The sequence below is a fragment of the Pogoniulus pusillus genome, chromosome 16 (genome assembly GCF_015220805.1).
Source record: "Pogoniulus pusillus isolate bPogPus1 chromosome 16, bPogPus1.pri, whole genome shotgun sequence".
Lineage (NCBI taxonomy): Eukaryota > Metazoa > Chordata > Aves > Piciformes > Lybiidae > Pogoniulus > Pogoniulus pusillus.
In genome coordinates this window covers 12,354,018-12,363,745 of record NC_087279.1, presented here as the reverse complement: position 1 = coordinate 12,363,745, position 9,728 = coordinate 12,354,018, and the positions used below count along the sequence as shown (strand labels likewise).

At 38.5% G+C, this 9,728-nt stretch overlaps 1 long non-coding RNA gene across 1 annotated transcript; it reads left to right on the top strand.

The window, feature by feature from the left end:
- The first annotated feature begins 1,458 nt into the window (after positions 1-1,458).
- Positions 1,459-9,704, top strand: LOC135182218 (uncharacterized). Its single transcript, XR_010305105.1, has 3 exons — positions 1,459-1,648; positions 8,507-8,602; positions 9,660-9,704. It is a non-coding gene; the product is annotated as an uncharacterized LOC135182218 (long non-coding RNA).
- The last annotated feature ends 24 nt before the right edge of the window (positions 9,705-9,728 follow it).

The following is a 9,728-nucleotide window of genomic DNA, read 5'->3' as shown; positions in this document are numbered from 1 at the left end:
TAAGGTACTGCTCAGCATCCTGGCTACTTTTTATACTCTCTTGACTCCACTAACACCGAAAAACTTCATCAAGAAAAGAGAACTACAAAGGGTTTAAAGTTTTGCATTAGGAAACACATTTCATTTATCAAAAAACAACAGTTCAGAGATCTGCACAAACCTGCCATATTTAAACAGGATAATTGCTTCCCCCCCCCTTCAACCCTTCAAACCTTCATTTCCCCCCAGAGACTTCTATTTCTATATGACTAAGCTTTGAAAATGATCCTCCCAATATTGTAAGCACACCCAAACTTGCAAACAGGAAAAGTATTTGAACTCAAGAGGCAGTTTTTGGGTTCATGAGTCTATCTACTGGCACACAGCAGCCAAACAGTGGCATCATTATAACTGGTGATAGATAAGACACAGAGAAAGTATTTTTGGGAGCCCTGACAAGTTCTTTCTAAAAAGAAACAAAATAATAAATTGAAACGACCAACAATTTTCATGTTGGGGAGCCTGACATGTAGCAATATTTTCCACTGAGTTTATAGCCTCTGCATTATTATTGTGTCTTGTGTTGCTTGAAGTTTTCTATTGAACATTGATGCCTGAAAACTTAGAGCTCAATATAATTTGTGTGGGGGATGGGAGAGGTGTTTGGATTTTCTGTTTCTTTGTTTTAGTTTTATTTCCTTGGTTTGTGTGTGTTTGTTTTCCTTTCATCCCCAAGAGTAAACCAGGGCTTGGAACACTTTCTAATTTTGCCTTCATTATAAGATCCTGGAAATGTCTTACTTTTTGCCAGTGCTTTGCTGAAGAACTTCTCAGCCATTCCGCAGCAAATAGTGCTACCAGCATGGAAACACTGTTTAAAGCATTGGATTTTAGAAACATTTTTCTCAGCTCATGAACAATAAGACTTCAGCTATCCAGAAAAATACTTACACTCTTCTTTCTCAGTGTATATTTTTGTGTAAGTAGAATTTTTATTGAGTAGTATTTTAGTGGTTAGTTCCTCAAAGCCATAAAAAGCTCTTCTGAAACTTGTTGAATTTCACTTCTGTGAAACATAAAGCCCCTGAAAGCCCCATTTGATTATTTCCATTAGATAACAATCTTAACTTGGTTAAGTATGTAGCCTATGTGGTTAATAACTAATGTTTTAGAGCATGAATAAATTTGACTGATTACTGCAAGAACAAGCTTGCCTAAATTAATACGTTGCAGCCAGCTTTTGCAGAAGATGTGTGCCACATTGCCCTTCACACTTGCTTCTTTTTTTAATTGCCATCACAATACCCTGTAAGATGAAGAAGATTTTGTAAATAACATTTAAGGCTTAAAGTCTGCAGTTCAGTATATCAGAGAATATTAAGTGCAAGGATAAAACTGAACATAATGAAGTGGTAGATATGAATAGATAGATGGCATTAGGCAGCTTTGTAACTAACCTTGTTTCTGTGACAGAACAGAGTACCAGGATTTCTTTTCTTTGTGGTGGATTTGAATGTGATCCCATGTGCTGTACTACAAGTGAGTAACAACATCTGAAGTCAGACTGAACACAGTGCACAGCAAGTACATGCCTACTGGCATGGCGGTCCTGCTTCCTCAGAGGAATGGATAATCCAGGATCTGGAATATCTCCAGTACAAACCAACAGGTCAGACTGCTATCCTCTGATACCTGTGTGTCCTCACTTTGTCAGCTGAAGAGGGAAGGGAAATTAATTCTGCTGTTTGGGCAAAGCATGCTTACCATCCCTGGCTTTAATCGTGATTACTGTCAAATGTCTGACAGCAGCATCCCAAGTGCTGATTCATAGATGGCACTTGGAGGTGAATAACAGAGAAGGGTGGACCTTCCTAGGTATACCCAGACCTTTAGACTTTCTGTGCAGTGCTCTTCCCTGGCTGACTTGCAGCCATTAAGATGAGCCTGAAAGGTCATCCTCGAGGATTCGGATTACTAAACTCTGCCAAAGTAGCACTGGAGATGCATGTTGCTAGGAGTCTATTTTAGAAATCTATAATCCTGAGATACAGGATTACCACCCCTTTGTTTTCAAGAGCAAGTCACAGGGTGTTAGAGGTTGGAAGGGACCTCTGGAGATCGAGTTCAACCTGTCTGCCACAGCAGGACCACGTAATCTATTGCAGATCACACAGGAATACATCCAGACAGGTCTTAAAAGTCTTCAGAGAAGGAGACTTCACAACCTCTCTGGGAAGCCTGTTCCAGTGCTCTGTGACACGGTAAAGAAGTTCTTCCTCATGTTGAGGTGAAACTTCCCATGCTGTAGTTTACGTCCATTGCTCCTTGTCCTATCACAGGGAACAAGTAGGAAGAGGCTGTCCCCTGCTTCTTGACACCCAGCCCTCATGTAAATGTATACATTTATCAGATCTCCTCTCAGTCACAAATCATGATAATTATCACCTAGAACGCAGGGACAACCTGAGCAACAGGTGTGTGGAGGAGCACTCATATCAGCATGGTCAAGGATGAGCAACAGACTGTGCTCATTTTCCTCCTCTTATGACAGGGACACATTCTTGGCAAGAATTCCAGCTTCAAAATATGGCTTAACTTCTGCTGCATTTCTATTTTATGTTGGAGCTATCACAAAGGTTTGTGTCTATGACTTTGTTAGATGTTACCCAGGATTTATTAACCTGAGATCATATGGCAGTTGGTGCATTTATCACTAGCAATCCCAAATCTGTTTTATCTGTTCCTTTAATGAATTTGCTTGTTTTAACTTTCTGAACTTGTGTCAGAGCAAGTCCTTGCATGGATATTTGAAGGAAAATTAAACATTAATTCTGCAAAATAGTTCTAGTAAGAGTCCTGGGCTCTGAGACAGGCAAACATCAGGCTCTTACCCATAATGCAACACTGACGAAAGGCAACAAAGGTACAGGAAGGCAAAACTGCATAACTGATTATAAAATGCCATTATTAACTCAAACTCAGTCTTTGAAACTTTCTTTTTGTCTTTTCTGACTTCTCCATGCAGAATTGAAGTACACAGCATCAGTGCCTTACTCATGTTGTCATACTTAGTATGATTTGGTCGTATACCACTGATGCTACTTGTTGATACAACTTTAAATGCTGCTCTGATCTCCCTAAAAATGTCATCATTCACATGAGGTAACAGGCTTCAAGGTTAAAGTGCAAACCTGAACTTTCTTGAGGTCGATGGGGGCTTAGCCAGACTGTTCAGTAATCCACACCACTCTTCAGAAACAAATTCAGAGGAAAGAGGAATAGGCAAGAAAACCATGCAGTGGGCCAAATGAAGGCATGTACCCTTTCTGCTTGGAAGTTAAATCACTGCTAGCTTACACTGATAACAGTAGGTTATAATTTTAGTTTCTTACCCGTTTGAAGTAATTTGTTGTTCTTATGATCTGTATGGTGCTGACAATGAGCATCCTGCTCATTTTCAGTTAAGCATTTCTTACAGAACTGAGAACTCCAAAATTCTGAGGCATGACCAGGAATAAATTAAAACAATTATCCTATAATTCTGGAAAGATTTTTCTCTCTGGATAATCCACTGTGTGAAACAGATTACCACTGGGTTTTAGTTTTCAACCTTAGAAAAATGTTTGACACTTCCTTAGTTATAAGTCTGGGTATTAATTACTTTCCCAACCTGCTGGGATTTTTTTTTCTTTCTGTTAAAAGGCAAGTCCTTTTACACTTTGCTCACCCTTTTCTAAAGGTGAGTTTTCATACTGGATGATTTATCTGTTTTCTTCTTTTTTTTTTTTTTTTTCTTAAGGTGCTGATTTCATGGTAGCCTTTGATATTTGTTTAACTTTTTGTTAACTGGAAGTGGGTTGGAATAAATACTACTGCTGTGAATGTGTGAGGCTGCAGGGAGGTTCTAAACAGAAACAAACTGCAAAAGATAAGTCCTTGTTTAAAGCCTCCCTCCCTTGTCAGCTCCTAAATTTAATAGTGATGGAATTTGGGAAAGTAGTATGAGTTGCTGTCTGCTATGTATGTGCAAGAGATAAAGTGCATGTGCAATAGTAAAATGCTCTTCAAAATCTGATCTTTGGTCTGTTAACATGCTGAACATGTCTTTTTTTTCCTAACAGCAGTGATTTATAGTCCAACATAACCATGCAGAATCACTTCATTATATTTGAATAATGAAAAGAGTGCCATCAAAATGGCATGTCTCAAGGGAGCTTTCTGAGGCAATACTTTAAACAAATGACTTTTTAGATAAATTTATTATGAAGTGTGATGAAAGCCATTTTTCTTGGCAGTCACATCTTACAAAATCAATTACATTTGTTGTGCTATGTTGAGGGGGGAGTTGGTTTGGTGTATTTTGTTTGGTTGGGGTTTGTGACTTTTTTTGTTGTTGTTTGTTTGGAGTTTTAAAAATTCTATTACATAAATAAAAAGCTAAGTCCACAGAAACAGTGGTTGATTGTTTTGCTGGCATTATAGAAAGGAGATGTGATGTTGTAATGGTCAGCTATAATCCTGTCCTGTTGTGCCTGCTAAATATTTGTGGACCAAACTCACAGCTGGTGGAGAATTTATTAGCTCCTTTAAGAAACAGGGGTGTGTTTTTACAGGTATGTGTGAGCATATTCAGATTCCTAACGCAAAAGTGTGGTTTTATGCAATCTGAAAAAAACAGCATTTGCTTAAGGCTTCTGTCAAAGGAATACTCAACAATTTGCTAAATTGTGTTATCAAAAGTTCACTAAACCACCCAGATATCACCAGTCTTAGGATGTGCATATGATAAACAGCATTTCTATTTCTCTGTCACGTTTAGCATCCTGAATGTTTTGTTCCAATATCTAACAATTGATTATTAAAATGCAAATGGTGTTTTCACAAATCCATACATATCTTTTTATAATTAAAGATGTTCCAAAAGCAAATATTCTACCTTTAATTGTGTATGGAAAGAAGATATCTCAAACTGTTTCTTGGAGACCCACATTTGAAGCAATGATTTTACTTTGCACTTCTATAAAACTCTTTTTAAATGGTTTTATGTCTCGATGTGACTCCTCCTTGACCTCTTTCTGAATAGAGTACTGATGTAAGAGTAGGACATCCTTTAGAAGAGGCTGGGATTTTTAAGAGGTGGAAATATACCTACTTAATCCATCCTTGTGTACTGCCACATTTTAAACAACTAACAATATGTTGTTAATGAGCATACAGAAAAATCACCCATCTTTTCTTTTCTCCTTTTGATAAAACCTGTGAAATGCAGGTATGTGTCGACGTGTTAAGGAAGGTTCTGTGCTCAAATCCAGATACAATTGCCTGAAATGCTTTAGCAAATGTTATGACAGTAAATGCATCTTGATTGCAACTTAGTGGACCTGCATTCTTTTCCTGAAATAACCACTAATTAGCCTTGAGTCAATTCTGATTCTATTTCAAAGAAATGGAAAATACATTTACTGCTTCTTGTGAAGAGCATTGAGATCTGCAAAGAAGTGCTATGTAATGGTTATGTAGTACTCATAAAATGGATAATCTCCAGGGATATGAAAATGGAGGTGCAGAAGATGCTGGGAGAAAGAACTAGTTTCTAGAGCTGTAGCTGACCTCTTAACTTAGCAGTGATAATTTAGAACTCAGAATTTGTTACCCAGAATGTCTAGTTGTGAGCAGGAAGGTGGCAGAGCTGTAACTGGTGTTGCCAGTGAGCCTCTGCCAGTTAAAAGAAGAATAACTACATCTGCTCTTTTAAAACCCTCTTGACCTTCCTCATCTAGACAGATTTCAGCAAGCCCCATGTGTGAATCAAGCCTGCAAACGAATGCTTCAGAATCAGAGAGAAAATAATAGTCGTCATCTTTTCTGGCAAAGTGTTTGCAAGTTGAGCAATTGCAGTTTAAAGCTGACCAAAACTTATTTTAAAGAGCACTACAATTTTTCTTCCTCTTTAAGGAATACATTTTATAGAAATTTTAAATTTGATAACAACTTCTCATGAGAAATTCAGCAGAAGGATACAGTGAGGTCTAACTTATTGAACCTTAAATAGATACTCCGTTTGTCCCTGTGTTTAAAAGTTTTGTATATTGGTACATTAGCTGAAAAGATATTCAGCCATGAGGAATGAGTAAATGTAGTGATTTGATTCGTTCTTCACACCCCCACCCTCCCCAAATTCCAATTTTTCCTTTCATTCAGTAAACACAAAGCTAGTCTCATTTAATTCCTCCTAATGGGCTAATTGATTCAGCCATCAGCAAGTATGTGACCTGAGTTCTGGTTCATTGAATCACTAAATGCTGTACTGAGATGATGCTTTGCTTTCTGTTTCATTAGGTGAATGTGCTCTGGGCAGAGTTGTGAAAGCTTCAGCGAGGATATGTGCCCTTCGCCTCAGGCAGGTATAGCACCAAACTTTGTGCAGGGGGGAATGTGCTGAGGCTGTGCAAACACGTTGTGTCCTGGGTAAGCACGTGTGCTATGTAAGATGAATCTGTCCTTCGCTTCTCTGCGTTGGAACTTCTATTGAACTAATTCATCATTTGATTTTTGGCACCTCAGTAATTACTGCTGGCAAAACCTAGTCATTTTAATGGTTGCAATATACTGTGAGCACATTTAACTTTGATGGAAACTCTGAATGACTTTGCTTTAACCGCTTGCCTGTACTCTGTGGGCATTTTTACAATCAGCCGAGGACTTGTAGCAGAGGCTTTGGTGACAGCTGTTAGCTCCCAGCAGTTCAACTGTCTGTATCAAGCAAGGGTGCCATTTCAAGAGGCTATTCATTCCTCTTGGAGCTGACCTTTATCAGGACAAACACACTTAAAGGGACAGGCACAGTCTTGATTTCTGTTGGGTCTGATTTTTCTCTGAATTCTGATGACCCTTCAAAAACTGCTGCAGTGATATGAAATGCCAAACCAAAATTTTTATCAGCAACTCTTCTCTCATCTCTAAACCTGCTTTTTCTGCCCAAGGCTCTCTCCCTGTTGTTTGCTACCAACAGAAGGCCACTGAGGACAGATGAGACAGCACGAGTGGAAATTCATACCTCTGATATACACTTCATTACCTGTCTGGAGAGTCTTTTGTCGGGAAAAGCAACTGTCAGTACTGATGAGATCTTTGTAGGCACAAGGCAGAACTTGAGGGAATTGGCTTCCTTTAGTGCCTCCAGAAGAACTCACAAGCTTTTGTTTTATTTTTTTTTCTTTTGTGTGTGTGTGAGTGTTTGGAGCTTTTTAGTGCTTTATTACCCGACAACAAAAAATACCTTCTCTATTAGGACAGATTTTTTTTTTCCTGGACTAGTAAAGTGCATAAAGAGATCAGAGCTACTGTCTGTACAGACAACGCATCTGTACAGAAGACATTAAAAAAAATAACTCAGAAGCAATGTTTTTTTAACACAAGTTTGAATGGAATTGACAGAGTTTAAAAGAACAGTTGAAAAACTGATAATGCTGATTAATGCCCCCCAAAATATCAAGAACATACTTCATGGACAAATAATGTGCATAACCTAAATCCTCTTTTTTTTTTTCCTGCTCACACATCTGTTTGTGAACACTAGCCAGATGCATTGTAATAAAATCTTAGATTTCATGGAACCATTCATGATCAGTTTTCAGCAGCTGATGTGACTTCCACTGTGCTCGATGGCTAAGATTGGATGAGGAATTGGTCAAGTGTCTGTTGTGGGTACTCCTATATTTTCAGAGATGTTTGGGATTATCCCAGTTGTAAAATGTTGCTATTTCTGCTAGCAGCACTACTAGAAAAAGCACAAACCATTTAAATGAGTTACGTTTGGCAGAGCCAGCTTTAAGGGGTATTTGCTAAGCTATTTGTTCAGCTCTCTCCTCCTTGCTCCTCAGCAGCTCTCCCACCACAGTCCCATTTGTGACTGATCAAGGGAATTAATATGTACATGGTAACTGGCAGTTCAAGATCAGACATCAAGTGTTTCCATGTCCCCAGGAGAAGAAAGCCAGAAACATTTTCAAACTAGCTTTTGAAATTAGTTCAGAGTGACTGATGCCTGTGAGAGTTAGATTTTAAGGCATCTAACAGCAGTCAGCATCAAGTCATCAATAATGTCTTTGGGAATGTTTGAGGCCATACACATCCTAGAGATTCTCTGGCTTTCTGAATAGCTGGGGTCATAGCTCAATAATATCTGATATGAGGAGAATGCTGATTGAAGGTTGAATGGAATTTGGAGGAAAGAATCCAGGACTTCTAATTGAATGTTAAAGCATCCTGTCCATATTTTTATGGTCTGCAGCAAAAGTTAATGGGAAAGTTTTGTGTACTTTCAGTTTTAAGCATTCACTTTAAGCACTTCAGGAGTTTTTTACTGGTTATTTTGGACAAGAAATAAACACTTTTTTTTCCCCAGTGTTTAGTAATTTATGAATTTTAAGTAGAGGATTTTATCATACCCAGAAGTATATTTCATCTATTGTACGCATCTTAGACTGGTTGCATTTATAGTGTTTTTGTTGTTTGTTTGTTTTAGAGATTCAACTCTGAGTTTTGGAAAAAAATTTCTAGGGAGCTCATTGGAACAAGGCAGGTGACTTGCTCTAAATTCCTCCATTATGTTGCAGCATTGGTAAGTCCTTTTTATAGTGTTTGTCATTTTGTAAATGATGAATTCAGAAACATAACTGCAAAATCTGAACCAGCAGTATATACAGATTAGATTTCTGCAGAATGTTTCCTATGCATTCAGGATGTATTTCAGCTAGAAAATGTCCAGTGTGAGAGGCTGACAACAGATCAACCTTGACAGTTCAGGTCTGGGGTATAAGGGAAGGATTAAGCTACATGTGCTTGCTGCTTGGGTAGCTGATGAAAGTGGTTGATGTTCCAAAGCCACAGGATTATGTCATGTTAATGTTTGATCTTGTAGTTAAAATACTTTCCCAGGCCCCATCCTTGGCTTAAAAATACCAATATTCTTTTGCCACTATTAAAGAACATGAAAAGGTAGTGGGAAGAATTCTGCCTCTTGGGGTTTTAAACTAAGCCACTGTTAAGCAAATTCCATGTACAAACCTTGCTGCTGGAAGAGCAGCAGAGGTTTAGTGCAGGTCATGAAAGTTCAAAAAAGCATGTCTTTTATCAGTGTGAGAGATGGAATGCATAAGAAACCTCAGCAAGCTGAAGTTTCTCTTTAGAATAGGACTGAGCTGAGTTTGCACCATCGCTCATTTGTTTAACCTGGAGTGTGTGTATATGCATGTACTCCCTGCCTGAGATATTCCAGTTCATCAGTGGTCCAACCCAGGGCTCACTGGGACTGCAGTAGAGGATGGGAGTGAATATCACAAGGTTCTTCTGCCTCTGGTTTGCTTTGTGGCTTCAGTCCCAGCATTCTGGATACAGCAGAAAATGCAACCACTATGTAGTTGTGCAAGGCAGAGTAATAACACTTGCACATCTTTTCACGCCAGCAGCAGGGCTCTGATCTATACATTGTCAAGAAGAGCACAGGGCTGCCTCAGGATGTGCTCGTTAGCCATTTCTTTCTGCTGTAAAAAAGATACTTAATGGTGTCCATTCAGCCACTTATGACAGTTATTCTGTACACAAATCCTAGATGGGCCTATTGATTCACTGCCTTGTGGTGATGTACAGAACATTGCCTGTATTAACATTTTTTTCAGGAAACAACACTGAAACTTTGTGAAACAAAACCGAAGAAATTTAAGGTAAGGTTTAGAAATTTATTAATT